Source organism: Hyla sarda, chromosome 1 (assembly GCF_029499605.1).
Source record: "Hyla sarda isolate aHylSar1 chromosome 1, aHylSar1.hap1, whole genome shotgun sequence".
Lineage (NCBI taxonomy): Eukaryota > Metazoa > Chordata > Amphibia > Anura > Hylidae > Hyla > Hyla sarda.
In genome coordinates, this window is record NC_079189.1 from 82999264 (window position 1) to 83015186 (window position 15923).

General features: G+C 45.2%; 1 protein-coding gene across 1 annotated transcript in view; it reads left to right on the plus strand.

Annotated features, from left to right (window-relative positions):
- Positions 1–202: 202 nt before the first annotated feature.
- KLF3 (KLF transcription factor 3) overlaps positions 203–15923 on the plus strand; it is a 140668-nt gene continuing 124947 nt past the window's right edge. Inside the window, exon 1 of the mRNA XM_056556634.1 lies at positions 203–218. The gene's annotated coding sequence lies outside the window, so the exon portion shown is untranslated. The remainder of the gene's footprint in view (positions 219–15923) is intronic.

Sequence of the window (15923 nt, forward strand, 5' to 3'; positions counted from 1 at the left end):
AATGCTTTAAAAGAAAAAAAAAAGGTTGTATAGATTCTACAAGGTATATGCCAGTAGCTAGTTATAAATAAGAGTCATTTTACTTTTACAGCAATCATTCTTTCAGTATTCTCCTTGAACACATGACTTTCTACAAATACCATTGAGGAACGCTGCTAGCCTCCCTCTTATTGCATCAGCTCTCCATTACCGCTTTGATGAATGCTGTTCTAGCACAGGTATGTTATATATAGGTATTAACACCACATATATACATTTCCCTTAAAATAAGTCCTTCTCAGCGCAAACTATATATATTTTGAATGTTATGTTTTGCTTTTTTAGTACCTTAATACAGGGAAAGTACTTATAGCAGTGCAGCAGAGTGGGCATTCCCATAGACCTTGGTGCAGTGCTGGTGAATAGATTCTACCACATAATGGCTCAGAACATCATGGGGACACTAGGAGACTTTAAACCAAGCTCAGGAGCTGAGTTTGCTTCAAAGCCGGTGAGTAATGGCTGCTATCAGCTGCCAGGACTTGTAGCTAATGCCGGACATCAGTGATCTTGCTGATGTCCAGCAAACCCTTTAGATCACATGATCAAAGTGGAAGCATTAAAATATTCGCCAGCTTATCGGGACTTTCCATCTCGGCCTTGATCAGCACCTGCCTCTCTGCCATCCTGATGCCACTCTGCTTCTCCTGGTTGCCATGGAATAGCTTTGGACAGTGTTTGCAATCAAAATATTGCATAAAATTGTCCCCTATAGTGAATAAAACAAAAAAAAAATAGTAATAAATGTGAATAAGTGCCTCCACTAATAAAAGTCGTAATCATCCTAGCTTTTTTCTATTTTTCAAATAAAATAATGTAAACAGTCTCATAACAAAAGCTTCAGCATGGCTGCTTTACCAGACAGATATTCTCCTCAGGAGGCAGGGAAAGTTGGGTAATTGCTGTGAGCCCAGCACTGTGTACTGCGTACAACTCAGCTATACCAGTCTCCTAAAGATTTCCAACATGGCTGCTTAACCAGAGAAATATTCTCTTTAGCAGACTGGCAAAGCTGGGTGGAAAGCAGATGCTCAATATGAATGTGCTTTTCCCTGGAGACCAGATATCAGGCACAGGAGGGCCGAATGCAGGCCCTTCTACTACATGGACATCACTGGTATAAATTGTAGCTCATACTTTGGCAGAGTATAATGTTCTGTGTGACATGTAAGATATCCTTGCTGAGACCCCAGCACCATTTAGCAATAAATTGTCTATTTCAGTATTATCTAAGGCTTATGCTGATTTACAATGTGGTAGCGGGGTGTGATGAGGGCAGATGTTGTTACCCTAGTATTCGTGACACTAGGGCGTGGTTTAGCCTAAAACCACCCGAAGGTAAACCGCTGGATCCTGGGCTAGGCACGGGGGCAATAAAGACTCCGATGCCAAGTTACAGACAGCTTTACTGAGGGTAGATAGATGGTAAAGTCTATACAGTTAAGCCAGGGCCCAAGTGACCAGTGATGCAGAGACCTTAAGGGCTTGCTGGGACTTGTAGTAGGACTGGACAATTTAATGCAGACTGTGCTGACTTGACAGATGACAGGGACTGACTTGACTTGACTCATAAAGCTGTGACTGTAGCTTACTTGACTTGATGGTGGCTGAAGGACTGGACTTTGAGGCCTCCAACACTCTGGACACACAAACTAGCCACGACTGCACTGGACCTCAGCTTAGCAGAAGAGCAGAGCTCAAAGTCAAAGAAGCTCCAGCCGGGGCTTACATGGAGGAGACTAGCAGGGAACCCATAGGTCACTCTTGGGATCACCTGGTCACTGATACCTCCTGGGTAACAATCACATGACATAACTCTTAAAGATACAACACATTTTATAATACAATACACTGAAGAACATATGTACAGGGGGGAAACCGGTGCAAGGGGCCCTGGGGACACTGAAGGAGGCTGCCTGATAGGGCAGCAAGGGTACAAGGCGACATCTCCTTTACTGGGCCACCACGACAAGCACAAAGGCTGATATCGCATGTATCTTTAAACAAGTTCCCCTACTACGTTCCTCAAACTCTTTTTCCCATAATTGGACTAGGCGGAGAACACAAGCAATACTGGATGTTGCTGGGTCATACACTCCTTCCAATCCTCAGGGAAGTCTTATTAGTGAGTTGAAATAAAACATGGTCTATCTTTGCTTTGAACCCTTAACATTATTTGCCCCATGGTTTATTTGCAATTCATTGGGGTTATATAAGGCTCCAGTTAGGCTTGGAGTTAGAATAGTATGTAATTCCTCAACAACACTCTTTCTAGTCTTCATGACACAAAAACAGGAGTTTTCTTACCAAATGTGTCAGCAGAGATGTATTCCATATGCTGGAGACCATCTCACTATGTTATAAATCTGGGGACGGACTGCTGCAAATAACATCAGGAATGAAAGAAACTTTGCTTCCAGACTCTGAGCTAATGATAAACATAGACACAATGTATAAGTAATAATTCTGTAAGTCTATGCTGTCAACACATATACAAATAAGCATTATCTAATGTGACATATAAAAATGAGAAGGGAAAGGAAACCAATGCAACTGTCATGACTGGGGGTGGACAGGGAGAGTGAGCCCTAAGCTGTCCCTAGAAACACTCTCCCTGCCTACTTGCCCATCTGCCCTAAACGGCGGATCGACAACTTGTAGCCGTTCCCTTCATGCACTAAGGTGCAATGGGCATAAAGGTACACAAATAATACAGTACATAGTTGGGGAAAGGCCAGAAACATAACTGGAAAAAGGTCTAGTTATGGTATAAGTATAAAGCTAAAACCAGGAGATGCAGGGGATGAACAGATGAACTGAATGTCAAACACTAAACAGGTCTGGAAACATAGAACACAGTTCACACTGAACATTGAACAAAGAACAAACTAGACTCCTCACTCCAAATATGGAGGAACATCAATACCAAAGCCAAATAGACTCCTAGCCAGCGGGCACACTCCACCGTGTGATCAGGATACTGGCCTAGAAGGAAACAGAAATATAATACACGGAACACTGGATTGAGAACCAGATGAGTCTGAACAGACTCCAGAGACTAGACACTGAGCACGGGTACAAGCACAAGACTGTGTGAACACATACTAAGATATAACAAGGTTAAAGCAGAACATACACACATAATACTAAAAACCGACAGATGTACTAAAACCAAGCAGACTAAAATCTATATAATAACAGGAATCATCACCATGGTTAAAACTCAGATATTAACAGACGGACATAGCTAAGGTGAAACAGTCATAGTAGAACTAATCACCAGCCCAGAGTACCAGCAGAGCTTGGGTTTTAAAACCACACCCAAGCTGTCATAGGCTGAGAGCATTAACTCTTCCAAACCAAGGAAGAATTAGCACAGAAACTGTTCATACATACAAACAAAGTCTGAACAGGAACTAAAAACTGAAAAATGCAAAAACACAGAATTGGACATTACAGCAACAAACAGGGAAACAGAAAACTGTTATGATCTCTTTTTCCACTGTGTTACCCGTCTCTCAAAGCATGAAACATCAGAGATATTTTTTTATTACAAAAGGGTTATCCCAGACCATGTGCACTGTTTAATATTCTATGACCCTGAATAAAATAAGAAAGTACAGTGTTAGGCTATTTCCATCAGTCCATGGAATCCATTTGGAATGGCCAAAAGTCAAGCAGTTGGACTCCCACTGGTCAGACGTTTATCCCTAACCTCTCGGCTGGAAATAATTTTAAATCTAGGCATTAACCCCCTTGTGCAGCATTAACTGCATCTTATGGTTTCTGATAATTGTTGATACGTCTTCCCTGGCTTAGCAGACATCGTGGCACTGATCCGACTGAAGGCCCGAAAATTATCTGCAAAAATCAAAAAGGCCCTTGCTTTAGAAAAATCTTTCCTTTTGGAGGTTAAGACAATTTAGACAGATGTATCATTGCAGCGGGACTGGAACTTGGCTTTAGGACAGCAACTCTCATCTACATCATGTGGCACTAATTGAAGCTAGCTAAAGTATGTGTGTCTTTGGCAAATGCCAAGCCCTGACTACAGCAGAACTTGTCTAGGTCTACCGCTTTTTCCACAAAGAAAGGGTTGGACTTGGGACTGGCTCTTGCATCTTTTGGCTAGATAGATGCATGCATTCTCTAAGGTAGCGCTGGAGATAGCCAAATACAGCACTCATGTATCTGCATTGTTCCCACAGAGAATGAATGGAATGCGTGCCACTCCATGCTCCATGCAGATGGGAGATTTGGAACCCTGTTCTGGAGATCATGGGGTGTTCCAGAAGCCGGACCCCCTGCAATTAGACACTTATCCCCTATCCTGTGAATATACAAAAAGAATATTGTTTGCCTTATAATGGAAAGCAAAGAATGCAGAAACATAAGTAGACAGGGCTTAGAATCAGTCCACAGGATATGTCACAAATGTCAGCAGGTTTCAGAGACCCACAACTACCGTATTTATCAGGGTATACCACGCATCGGCCTATAACACGCACCCTCATTTTACCAAGGATATTTGGGTAAAAAAAGTTTTTTACCCAAATATCCATGGTAAAATGAGGGTGCGTGTGTGCGCGTGTATACCCCGATACACCCCCAGGAAAGGCAGCAGGAGAGAGGCCGTCGCTGCCCGCTTCTCTCCCCCTGCCTTTCCTGGGGTCTAGAGCCCTGCTGCCGGCCCTTCTCTCCCCCTGGCTATCGGTGCCGCTGCCCATTCTGTCTCCCTGACTATCGGTGCCGGCGCCCCATTGCCGGCGCCGAAAGCCAGGGGGAGAGAAGCGGCGCCGACAGCCACGGGGAGAGAAGGGGCAGTGGCACCCATTGCCGGCGCCGCTGCCCCGTTGCCTCCCCCCATCCCCGGTGGCATAATTACCTGTTGCCGGGGTCGGGTCCGCGCTGCTGCAGGCCTCCGGCGTGCGTCTCCTGCGTCGTTGCTATGCACGGCGCGGCGCATTGACGTCATGCGCCGCGCCGTACAGCGTGGAGCTGGCAGGAGCATATAGTGGCTGGATGACACAGCCTGGAGTTGGCGGCAGCATGAGGAGAACATATAGTGGGTGAATGACACAGCCTGGAAATGGCGGAAGCATGAGGAGACCATATAGTGGCCGAATGACACAGCCTGGAGGTGGCGGCCGCATGAGGAGACCATATAGTGGCTTAATGACACAGCCTGGAGTTGGCGATAGCATGAGGAGAACATATAGTGGCTGAATGACACAGCATGGAGGCGGCGGAAGCATGAGGAGACCATATAGTGGCAGAATGACACAGCCTGGAGGTGGAAGCAGCATGAGGGGAACATATGGTGGCAGAATGAGACAGCATGGAGGTGGCAGCAGCATCAGGAGTCCTGAAAGTGACCCGGTGACAGAGTGATGCAGTACAATGCAGGCAATACCAGTACCCAGTGATGAAGGTGGGTGCAAAAAGGAGAACTTGGCATCAGATGTGTGGCATCAGGCGGGTGGCAGGATCAGAATAGTAGCTGAGGCAGGTAGGCAGAAGAAAATGGTCTCTTTTGTAAAAGTGTTAGTGTGCACAAGTAAATATTGAGGATATGCATTACGCAATACTTAACTTTTAATAATATGCTTAGGATAAAATATATATGGACCCCAAATTTTTTATTTTTAAATCAAACAAAAATAAAGGTGGGCAAAAAACACCATGTGCCACCTACACCACCAAGTATTGATGTGATGCAAAGACCTCTAAAAGGCGGAAGGGAACAACGTATGGTCCATTGTGACCAGTGGGAGTAAAAACTTCTCCTGTAAGGCCCTACTCCCGCATTATTAATTCCCTTCTTGGCAAGTGTTACTCATCCTAAAATGGGTGGCCCACACAGGACCCTCTCCCTATTTCTGTCTACAAACACTGCCATTTCCCAGGGCTTTTAGGTGGAAATAGGGATTGGTTCCTGTTTGGGGCGGGTAAAACTTTCCTCGAAAAGGTGGAAGGGAACAACCTATTGTCTATTGTAGCAGGTGGTGAAAAAACTTCCCCTGTAAGGCCCTACTCTCGCCCTATTAATTCTCTTGGCAAGTGTTACTCACCCTAAAAAGGGCGGCCCCACACAGGAAACTCTCTCTATTTACACCTAAAAACCCAGGGAAATGGCAGTGTTTGTGGGGGAAAATAGGGTGAGTTTCCTGTGTGGGGCTGCCCTTTTTAGGGAGAGTAACACTTGCCAAGAAGGGAATTAATATTGTGAGAGTAGGGCCTTACAGGAGAAGTTTTTACCCCCAATGGACCATACGTTGTTCCCTTCCACCTTTTAGAGGTCTTTGCTTCACATCCATACTTGGTGATGTTGGTGGCACATTTTTTGCACACCTTTCCTTTTGTTTAATTTAAAAAAAAATTGGGGTCCATATATTTTATCCTAAGAATATTATTAGGGATGAGTGAATAGAATCTGACGAATCCGAATTTGTTACAAAATTCAGGAAAAATTTGATTCGCAACAAATGCGAATATTGCCCCGATTCAATCGCACAAATCGCTTCATTAAACTCCATTTAGTGCAATCCAGGCTCCAGGGCATCTAAAATGGCGGTTCCACATGTAAGGACATAGGGCAAGGAATCCTGGGAAGGCGAGAACAAGGGTCGGCGGGATGACCCTGAATCACATGCAGCATGCAGCCGATCAGCAGCCAGCCACCCCTATGATGTCACAGCCCTATATAATCGGCAGCCATCTTGTGGCCAGCCACTTCAGCCTTTTATTGCAGAGAGAGAGAGAGAGAGGGACAGACAGCAGTGTGGTTTGCATAGAAAAGCATTTTTACAGCAGCGATTCACCTCCCAGTCACATCAGCGTTCTATTGCAGAGAGAAATGGACAGAGAGCAGTGTGTGTTGCAAAGAAAAGCTTTTCACAGCAGCGATTCATCTCAAGCCCAAATGCAGCCTAAAAGCACTGATAGGGAAGGGAGTGAGATTGAGAGAGAGTGCAATTTTGGGTGTGGTACATAGCATCTCTGTGCTGCAGCACTGGTGTGTACAACAACTGAAAAGCTAATAGTAGCCAGGGAGTCAGGGTGAGCAGAGCACTAAAAGCATATTGTCCTCTATTAAGTGTAACCTGTGTGTACATCTAAGTGGTGTACCATTTTGTTCCTGTTAAAGTCTTAAAGGGGTACTACCATGGAAAACTTTTTTTTTTAAATCAACTGGTGCCAGAAAGTTAAACAGATTTGTTCTATTAAAAAATTAGCAAATTATTTCTATTAAAAAATCTTAATCCTTCCAGTACTTATTAGCTGCTGAATACTACAGAGGAAATGGTTTTCTTTTTGGAACACAGAGCTCTCTGCTGACATCTCTGTCCATTTTAGGAACTGTCCAGAGCAGCATATGTGTGCTATGGGGATTTTCTCCTACTCTGGACAGTCCTTAAAATGGACAGAGATGTCAGCAGAGAGCACTGTAGTCATCATGTCAGCAGAGAGCTCTGTGTTCAAAAAAGAAAACCATTTCCTCTGTAGTATTGAGCAGCTAATAAGTACTGGAAGGATTAAGATTTTTTAATAGAAGTAATTTACAAATCTGTTTCTGGCACCAGTTGATAAAAAAATAAGTTTTCCACGGGAGTACCCCTTTAAGGGCCTAGATACTGTGAAAGGCCAGGTAAAAGTACACACCTGCTGGTGTTGTGAACAAATACTGTTTTAAGCGTACTGGAGCTCATTGTCCTCCCCTCATAAGTGCATACCACATATGTACATCTAAGTGGTGTACCATTTTGTTCCTGTTAAAGTCTTAAAGTGGAAAACGTTTTTTTTAAATCAACTGCTGCCAGAAAGCTAAACAGATTTGTAAATTACTTCTATTAAAAAATCTTAATCCTTCCAAAACTTATTAGCTGCTGAACACTACATAGGAAATGATTTTCTTTTTGGAACACAGTGCTCTCTGCTGACATCACGAGCACAGTGCTCTCTGCTGACATCATTGTCCATTTTAGGAGCAGTATATGTTTTCTATGGGGATTTTCTACTACTCTGGACAGTTCTTAAAATGGCCAGAGATGTCAGCAGAGAGCACTGTGCTCATGATGTCAGCAGAGAGCTGTGTTCCAAAAAGAAAAGAATTTCCTCTGTAGTATTCAGCAGCTAATAAGTACTGGAAGGATTAAGATGTTTCAATAGAAATAATTTACTAATCTGTTTAACATTCTGGCACCAGTTGATTTAAAGAAAAAAAAGTTTTCCACCAGAGTACCCCTTTAAGGTCCTAGATACTGTGAAAGGCCAGGCAAAAGTACACACCTGCTGGTGTTGTAGACAAATACTATTTTAAGCGTACTGGAGCGCACTGTCCTCCCCTTATAAGTGCATACCACATACGTACATATAAGTGGTGTACTATTTTGTTCCTGTTAAAATCTTAAGGGCCTAGATACTGTGAAAGGCCAGCCAAAAGTACACACCTACTGGTGTTGTAGACAAATACTGTTTTAAGCGTACTGGAGCACATTGTCCTCTGCTCATATGTGCATATCACATACGTACGTCTAAGTGGTGTACCATTTTGTTCCTGTTAAAGTCATAAGGGCTTAGATACTGTGAAAGGGCAGGCAAAAGTACACACCTGCTGGTGTTGTAGACAAATGCAGTTTTAAGCATACTCAAGAGCAGTGTCCTTCCCTCATACGTGCATACCACATACGAACATCTAAGTGGTGTACCATTTTGTTCCTGTTAGAGTCTTAAGGGCCGAGATACTGGGAAAGGCCAGGCAAAAGTACACACCTGCTGGTGTTGTAGACAAATACTGTTTTAAGCATACTGGAGCGCATTGTCCTCCCCTCATAAGTGCATACCACATTTGTACATCTAAGTGGGTGTACTATTTTGTTCCTGTTAAAATCTTAAGGGCCTAGATACTGTGAAAGGCCAGCTAAAAGTACACACCTGCTGGTGTTGTAGACAAATACTGCGAGTGGCAGCAGGAGTCGCAACGAGAAGCCTGAGCTCCTGGTATTAGCTAGTGGTCGTTTCTCAACCAGCAACCCATCTACCGTCATCGATTGGTTAACACGGTCCTCAACGTCATCACAAGTGACAACTGACACCCCAGTTAACAGTCGGTGGGTTCCTCAGACACAACCCTCAGCTGGCATGGTCCGGGAGCAGTCCCTATCCTCCCATTGCCTCGGTCCTATGCTGTTCCCTCCCCCACAGAAGTATCTTATGCTGTGGGTTCAGGACGATCTACTAGAGGACAGTCAGCAGTTACTGCCCAGCCAAGAAGTGGAGGAGACATCTGCCACTTCCTCTGCTAGGTGGGCAAGTAGTGATGTAAAGAGTGGCGTGGGAGGTGGTGTTGTGAGCTTTCAGGCTCCTGAAGCAGACACTGTTATGGAACCTGAGGAGAACATCAGTGACATGCAGACACAACTCGATGATGATGAAGCTGATTGCACTTGGGAGCTGGGTGCAAAAAGGGCTTCATCATCAGGGGTTGTAGGTTGCACGTGAGGCAGCTGCTGAGCCAGCAAGGTGGTAGCATGGTTGGCAGTCAGCATGGTGGCAGAAGTGGAAAGTCTGGAGCCAAAATCTACCTGGGGTAGACCACCTGTTTCGTGGCAGCTTACCTTCCCGGGAGGTAGAGGAACAGGAGTTGCTGGAGTCGGCGGCAGTAGCAGTCAATCAGTGTGGACGGTTGGTGGGAAAATCAGCTACTCATCAGTGTGGCAGTTTTTCATCAAGCATCCAGAGGAGGTTACATGCAAGATGCAAGATGTGTCACATGCAAGATGTGTCGGCAGATGGTGAAGCGTGGCTATGGTCCCAATGTTAGCACTATGGCTCTGCGTCAATATATGCAGCATCCCCATAAAGCGGCCTGGGAGAACCGTGGCTCCTAGGTGGTGGTCCAACCTGCTGCATCACCCAGTGGCACGCTGCTCCCTGTTTCAGCCAGCCAAAGCTCCACCACCTCAGCCGAAGGGAGGTGTGTCATACCCATCTTCTGTCGCTCCAGATGCTCCTGCTCCTCCTACTTTGAGTCAGTCATTCCACCAGCAATCCATCTGCAAAGCCATTTCCAAGAGACAACAGTATTCACCTACTCATCCAATGACACAGAAGCTGAATGTGCTCCTGTCCAAGTTGCTGGTGCTGCAGTCCCTCCCTTTTCAAGTGGTGGACTCTGCACCTTTCAGAGAACTGATGGCTTGTGCCGAACCGAGGTGGAGAGTCCCAAGTCATCATTTCTTTGTGAAGAAGGCAGTACCAGCCCTGCACAATTTTGTGGAACAGAAGGTGGGCCAGTCCTTGAGCCGGTCGGTGTGTACACAAATGCATAGCAGTGCTGACGTGTGGAGCTGTAACTACGGTCAGGGACAATACATTTCCTTTACGGCCTACTGGGTGAATGTGGTTCCTGCACAGCCACAACAGCAACTTGGACAGGTCATGCTGCTTCCGCCTCCACGCTCTCAGGCCATTGATCCTGTGACAGTGTGCGACTCCGCCTCCTCATCCTCCACCGTGTCCTCAGCCTCCACTGTATGGAAAAGTTTCAGTGCCCCTTTAGCATACCATGTGTGCAGGGCAAGGCGGTGTCACACTGTTCTTCACATGGTTTGCCACACAGGTGAGGAACTGCTAAAAGTCAAGAAGTCGAATCATGGCTTACTCCACTTCATCAAAAGTCGATTCAGGGCTTAATCCACGAAAACTGGAAATGGGAACTATGGTGACCGACAATGGGAAGAACATCATGTCTGCGCTGCGACAAGGAAGCCTGAGACATGCACCCTGCATGACACACGCGTTTCATCTGGTTGTCAAGCGGTTCCTGAACTGTCCCCCCCCCCCCATTTTCAAGACATCCTTACAATGAAGGAAACTTTGCATGCAATTCAGCCACCCGTACACCGCAAAGCACACCCTTTTTGAGCTGCTCTATCAGAACGGTATCCCCCAACATAGTCTTATTTGCGACATTTCCACACGTTAGAATACCACCCTCCATATGTTGGAAAATCGATATGAACAGAGAAAAGCCATCACCGATTTCTTGATGATCCAAGTGGATAGGGGGACTCCCCTGTGTAACGTCAATGTCAACCAGTGGCAGCTCATAAGTGACACCTGCCGTTTTCTCAGGCCCATGAAGAAGCCACATTATTAGTCAGTCGCCAGGATTACGGGATGAACAACATCATTCCACTGCTTCATCAACTACAACACATGTTGGAAAGAATGGCTGGTCAGGGCACTGGAGACGTGGTGCCTGCATCTCACGCCCAGATGAGCCCAGTTGGGCCTGAACTGGAGGAGGAGGGGGAGGGGCACAGTAGAGCACAGTTTAGGTTTTGCAAGATGGGCAGTTCATCTGACAGGAGAGGAGGAGCAGGAGCAGCTAGAGGGTTATGAGGAATGCAAGACAGAGAACCCAGACACACCGTGGCAGCATGCAGTAGAGATGGAGGCAGGGACATCCTACATAGTCAGTTTGCCAATGCCTATCTGTGCCATCGTTCATCCTCTCGCAGGTTTGACTCGGGGGACCCTCTGCGCTCACCTTCCACTGCCATGGCTGCTGGGGAGAGGTGGGGTGGCAAGAGCAGTACCAGCTCCATCAGCAGCAGCCTGAGTCTACAGTAGTTGATGAGTAGCTTTCTTCACCCACATAGTGAAGCAACTCATCAGCATCAGGTAGACCTGGAGCAGGACCTGAACCAGCAGGTGGTGGCATACCTTGACATGAACATACCAACACACCTTAAAGATCCGCTGGACTTCCGGGCAGCCAAACTTTATTTGTGGCCGCCACTAGCAGAGATTGCCCTGGAAAAGCTGGCCTGCCCGGCCAGTGTGTGCCATCAGAGCGGGTGTTTAGTGCGGTGGGGGCCATAGTAACCCCAAGGAGAACTTGTCTGTCCATGAAAAATGTGGAGAGACTGACCTTTGGGAAGATGAATCAGGCATGGATCAGCCAGGATTTCCACCCGCCAATGCGCTACTGTTAAGTAGAGTTGGTAGGCCAATAGGTACACAGGATGCTTTTGATTTCATTCTTACATAAAAAGTACAACAGGACAACGCGTTTCGGCGTGCTCTCACGCCTTCCTCAGGTCCACAAATTTTGTATAAATTTTGTGGCGACCTTGGTTGCCGCCAGGACACAGGTACCCATTCACAGGACGCCACAAAATTTATATTGTGGACCTGAGGAAGGCGTGAGAGCACGCCGAAACGCATTGTCCAGTTGTACTTTTTATGTAAGAATGAAATCAAAAGCATCCTGTGTACCTATTGGCCTACCGACTCTATTTAACAGTAGCGCTTGGGTACAGAACCCCCGCATATTCTGTACTTCCTTTATATATAGCTTCTTCCGTTGCCCTGCCCTGGGCGTAACGGACAAGGGGGTACCAAGCAGCAAGCTGTAATAACCCACCCCACACTACTCCAGAGCCACGCCATATGCACCGCACTGCTCTTACAGGTCAGTACCACTGCACAGGTGTGGTGAGGTCCTTTCTATCTCTCTTCTTCTATTCAAGAGGTACAAACCTTACTACGCCAGAGAGCGCCCCACATTTTTTTTTCTTTTCCTCACAGAGGAACCTCTCCCTATTTCCACCTACAAACACTGCTATTTCCCAGGGTTTTTAGGAGGAAATAGAGAGAGTGTCCTGTATGGGGCCGCCCTTTTTAGGGTGAGTAACACTTGCCAAGAAGGCAATTAATAGGGCAAGATCAGGGCCTTACAAAGGAAGTTTTTACCCCACCTGCTACAATGGACAATATGTTGTTCCTTTCCACCTTTTCGAGGAAAGTGTTACTCGTCTTAAAAAAGGCAGTCTCACACAGGAACCAATCCCTATTTCCACCTAAAAACCCTGGGAAATGGCAGTGATTGTAGGGGAAATAGAGAGAGTTTTCTGTGTGGAGCCGCCCGTTTAAGGGTGAGTAACACTTGACAATAAGGGAATTAATAATGTGAGAGTAGGGTCTTACAGGGGAAGTTTTTACCCCAGCGGTTACAATGGACCATACATTGTTCCCTTCCACCTTTTAGAGGTCTTTGCATCACATCAATACTTGGTAATGTAGGTGGCACATGGTGTTTTTTGCACACCTTTCCATATATTTTAATAGTGCGTAATTTAGCCACTTTATGTTCTCCTCATACTTCCGCCACCTCCAGGCTGTGTCATTCAGCCACTGTATGTTCTCCTCATGTTGCCGCCAACTCTAGGCTGTGTCATTAAGCCATTAAATGGTCTCCTCCAGTTGCCGCCAACTCCAGGCTGTGTCATTCAGCCACTATATGGTCTCCTCATGTTTCCGCCACCTCCACGTTGTGTCATTAAGCCACTATATGTTCTCCTCATGCTGCTGCCAACTCCAGGTTGGGTCATTCAGTCACTAAATACTGCCGCCAACGCTACGATATGTCATTCAGGCACTATATGGTCTCCTCATACTGCCGCCACCTCCATGCTGTGTCATTAAGCCACTATATGGTCTCCTCATGCTGCCGCTACCTCCACGCTGGGTCATTCAGCCACTATATGGTCTCCTCATGCTGCCGCCACCTCCATGCTGTGTCATTCAGCCACTATATGGTCTCCTCATGCTGCCGTCACCTCCACGCTGTATCATTCAGCCACTGTATGGTCTCCTCATACTGATGCCACCTCCACGCTGTCATTATGCCGCTCTGCGACTGTGAATCTAATAGCTACGCCTCTGATCTCCATGTCATGCTGAATAACAGTATTATTTCATTAACCCAACACACACCCTATGTGTGTTACAGCAAGGCAAAGTGTTCTACACCCCTATTGAGGTTCTCTGTAGGCCAGATATAGCAGTTTTTAACCCCTTAAGGACCCGGGCTTTTTCCATTTTTTCATTTTCAATTTTTCCTCCTTAACTTTAAAAAATCATTTTACCCAAAAATCTACGGTGAAACGGGAAAAAAAATCAATGTGCGACAAAATTGATGAAAAAACACTATTTTGTAAGTTTTGGGGGCTTCTGTTTTTACGCAGTACATTTTTTGTCAAAAATGATACCTTATCTTTATTCTGTAGGTCCATACGGTTAAAATGATACCCTACTTGTATAGGTTTGAATTTGTATCACTTCCGAAAAAAATCATGAATACATGCAGGAAAATTTATACGTTTAAAATGGTCATTTTTTGACCCCTATAACTTTTTTATTTTTCTGTGTTCAGGGCGCTTTGAGGACTCATTTTTTGCGCCGTCATCTGAAGTTTTTAGTGGTACCATTTTTGTTCTGATCAGACTTTTTGATCACTTTTTATTCACTTGTTTGTGGTATAAAAAGTGATCAAAAATGCGCTATTTTGGACTTTGGAATTTTTTTGCGCGTACGCCATTGAACGAGCAGTTTAAAAAGTGGTATATTTTTATAATTCGGACATTTCCGCACGCGACGATACCACATATGTTTATTTTTATTATTATTTACATAATGTTTTTTTTATTTTTGGAAATGCCGGGTGATTCAAACTTTTATTAGGGGAAGGGATAATTGAAAGGGTTAATGATTTTTTTACACTTTTCTTATGCAACATTATAGCTCCCATAATGGGCTATAACATTGCATGTACTGATCTTTTACACTGATTGATCCATCTCCATAGGAATGGATCAATCAGTGTTTTCGGCGATTGAATGCTCAAGCCTGGATCTCAGGCTTGAAGCATTCATTCGGCGATCGGACAGCGCAGGAGAAGGTAAGAAGACCTCTTCCTGTGCTACAGCTGTTCGAGATGCCACGATTATACCGCGGCGATCCCGAACAGCTCCCTGAGCTAGCCGGGCACTTTTACTTTCGTTTTTAGCCGCTAAAGGGTTAATAGCGCGCAGCACAGCGATCAGTGCCGCGCGCTATTAGAGGTGGGTCCCGGCTTCACTACGACGCCGGGCCCGCCGCGATATAATGCGGGGTCACCGTGTGACCCCGCGTTATATCGCAGGACCGGGACTCATGACGTACGCATACGTCATGGGTCCTTAAGAGGTTAATAGCGATTCACTGTGAATAAATTCAGACCGAATCAAATTTTTCAAAAATTCTCTAAATATTATTAAAAATTACGTTTTACTTAATGCATATCCTCAATACTTACTTGTGGTCTGATGCGGAGGAATGTCTGTAACTGGGGAGCAGCGCCTTAAAGGGGTACTCCAGTGGAAATGTTTTATGGTTTTTTTAATCAACTGGTACCAGAAAGTTAAACAGATTTGTAAATTATTTCTATTAATCTTAATCCTTCCAGTACTTATTACCTGCTGAATACTACAGAGGAGATTCTTTTCTTTTTGGAACACAGAGCTCTCTGCTGAATCACGAGCACAGTGCTCTCTGCTGACTTCTCTGTCCATTTTAGGAACTTTCCAGAGTTGTAGAAAATCCCCATAGAAAACATATGCTGCTCTGGACAGTTCCTTAAATGGACAGAGGGGTCAGCAGAGAGCACTGTCTTCTAAAAAGAAAATAATTTCCTCTGTAGTATTCAGCAGCTAATAAGTACTAGAAGGATTAAGATTTTTTTAATAGAAGTCATTTACAAATCTGGCACCAGTTGATTTAAAAAAAAAAAAAGTTTTCCAACTGAGTACCCCTATAAATATGTTTAGCACTATCCATTTTTGTGAAGTGTTGGTGGGGCACCATGGTCAATCTACTCTGATGCATCAGGCATTGGTGGGTGGAAATCCTGGCTGATCAATGCCTGATTTATCTTCACAAAGGTCAGTCTCCACATTTTTCGTGGACAGACAAGTTCTCCTTGGGGTTATTATGGCCCCTGCTACACTAAACCCCCGCTCTGATGGCACACTTCTGGTAGGGAAGGACAGCTTTTC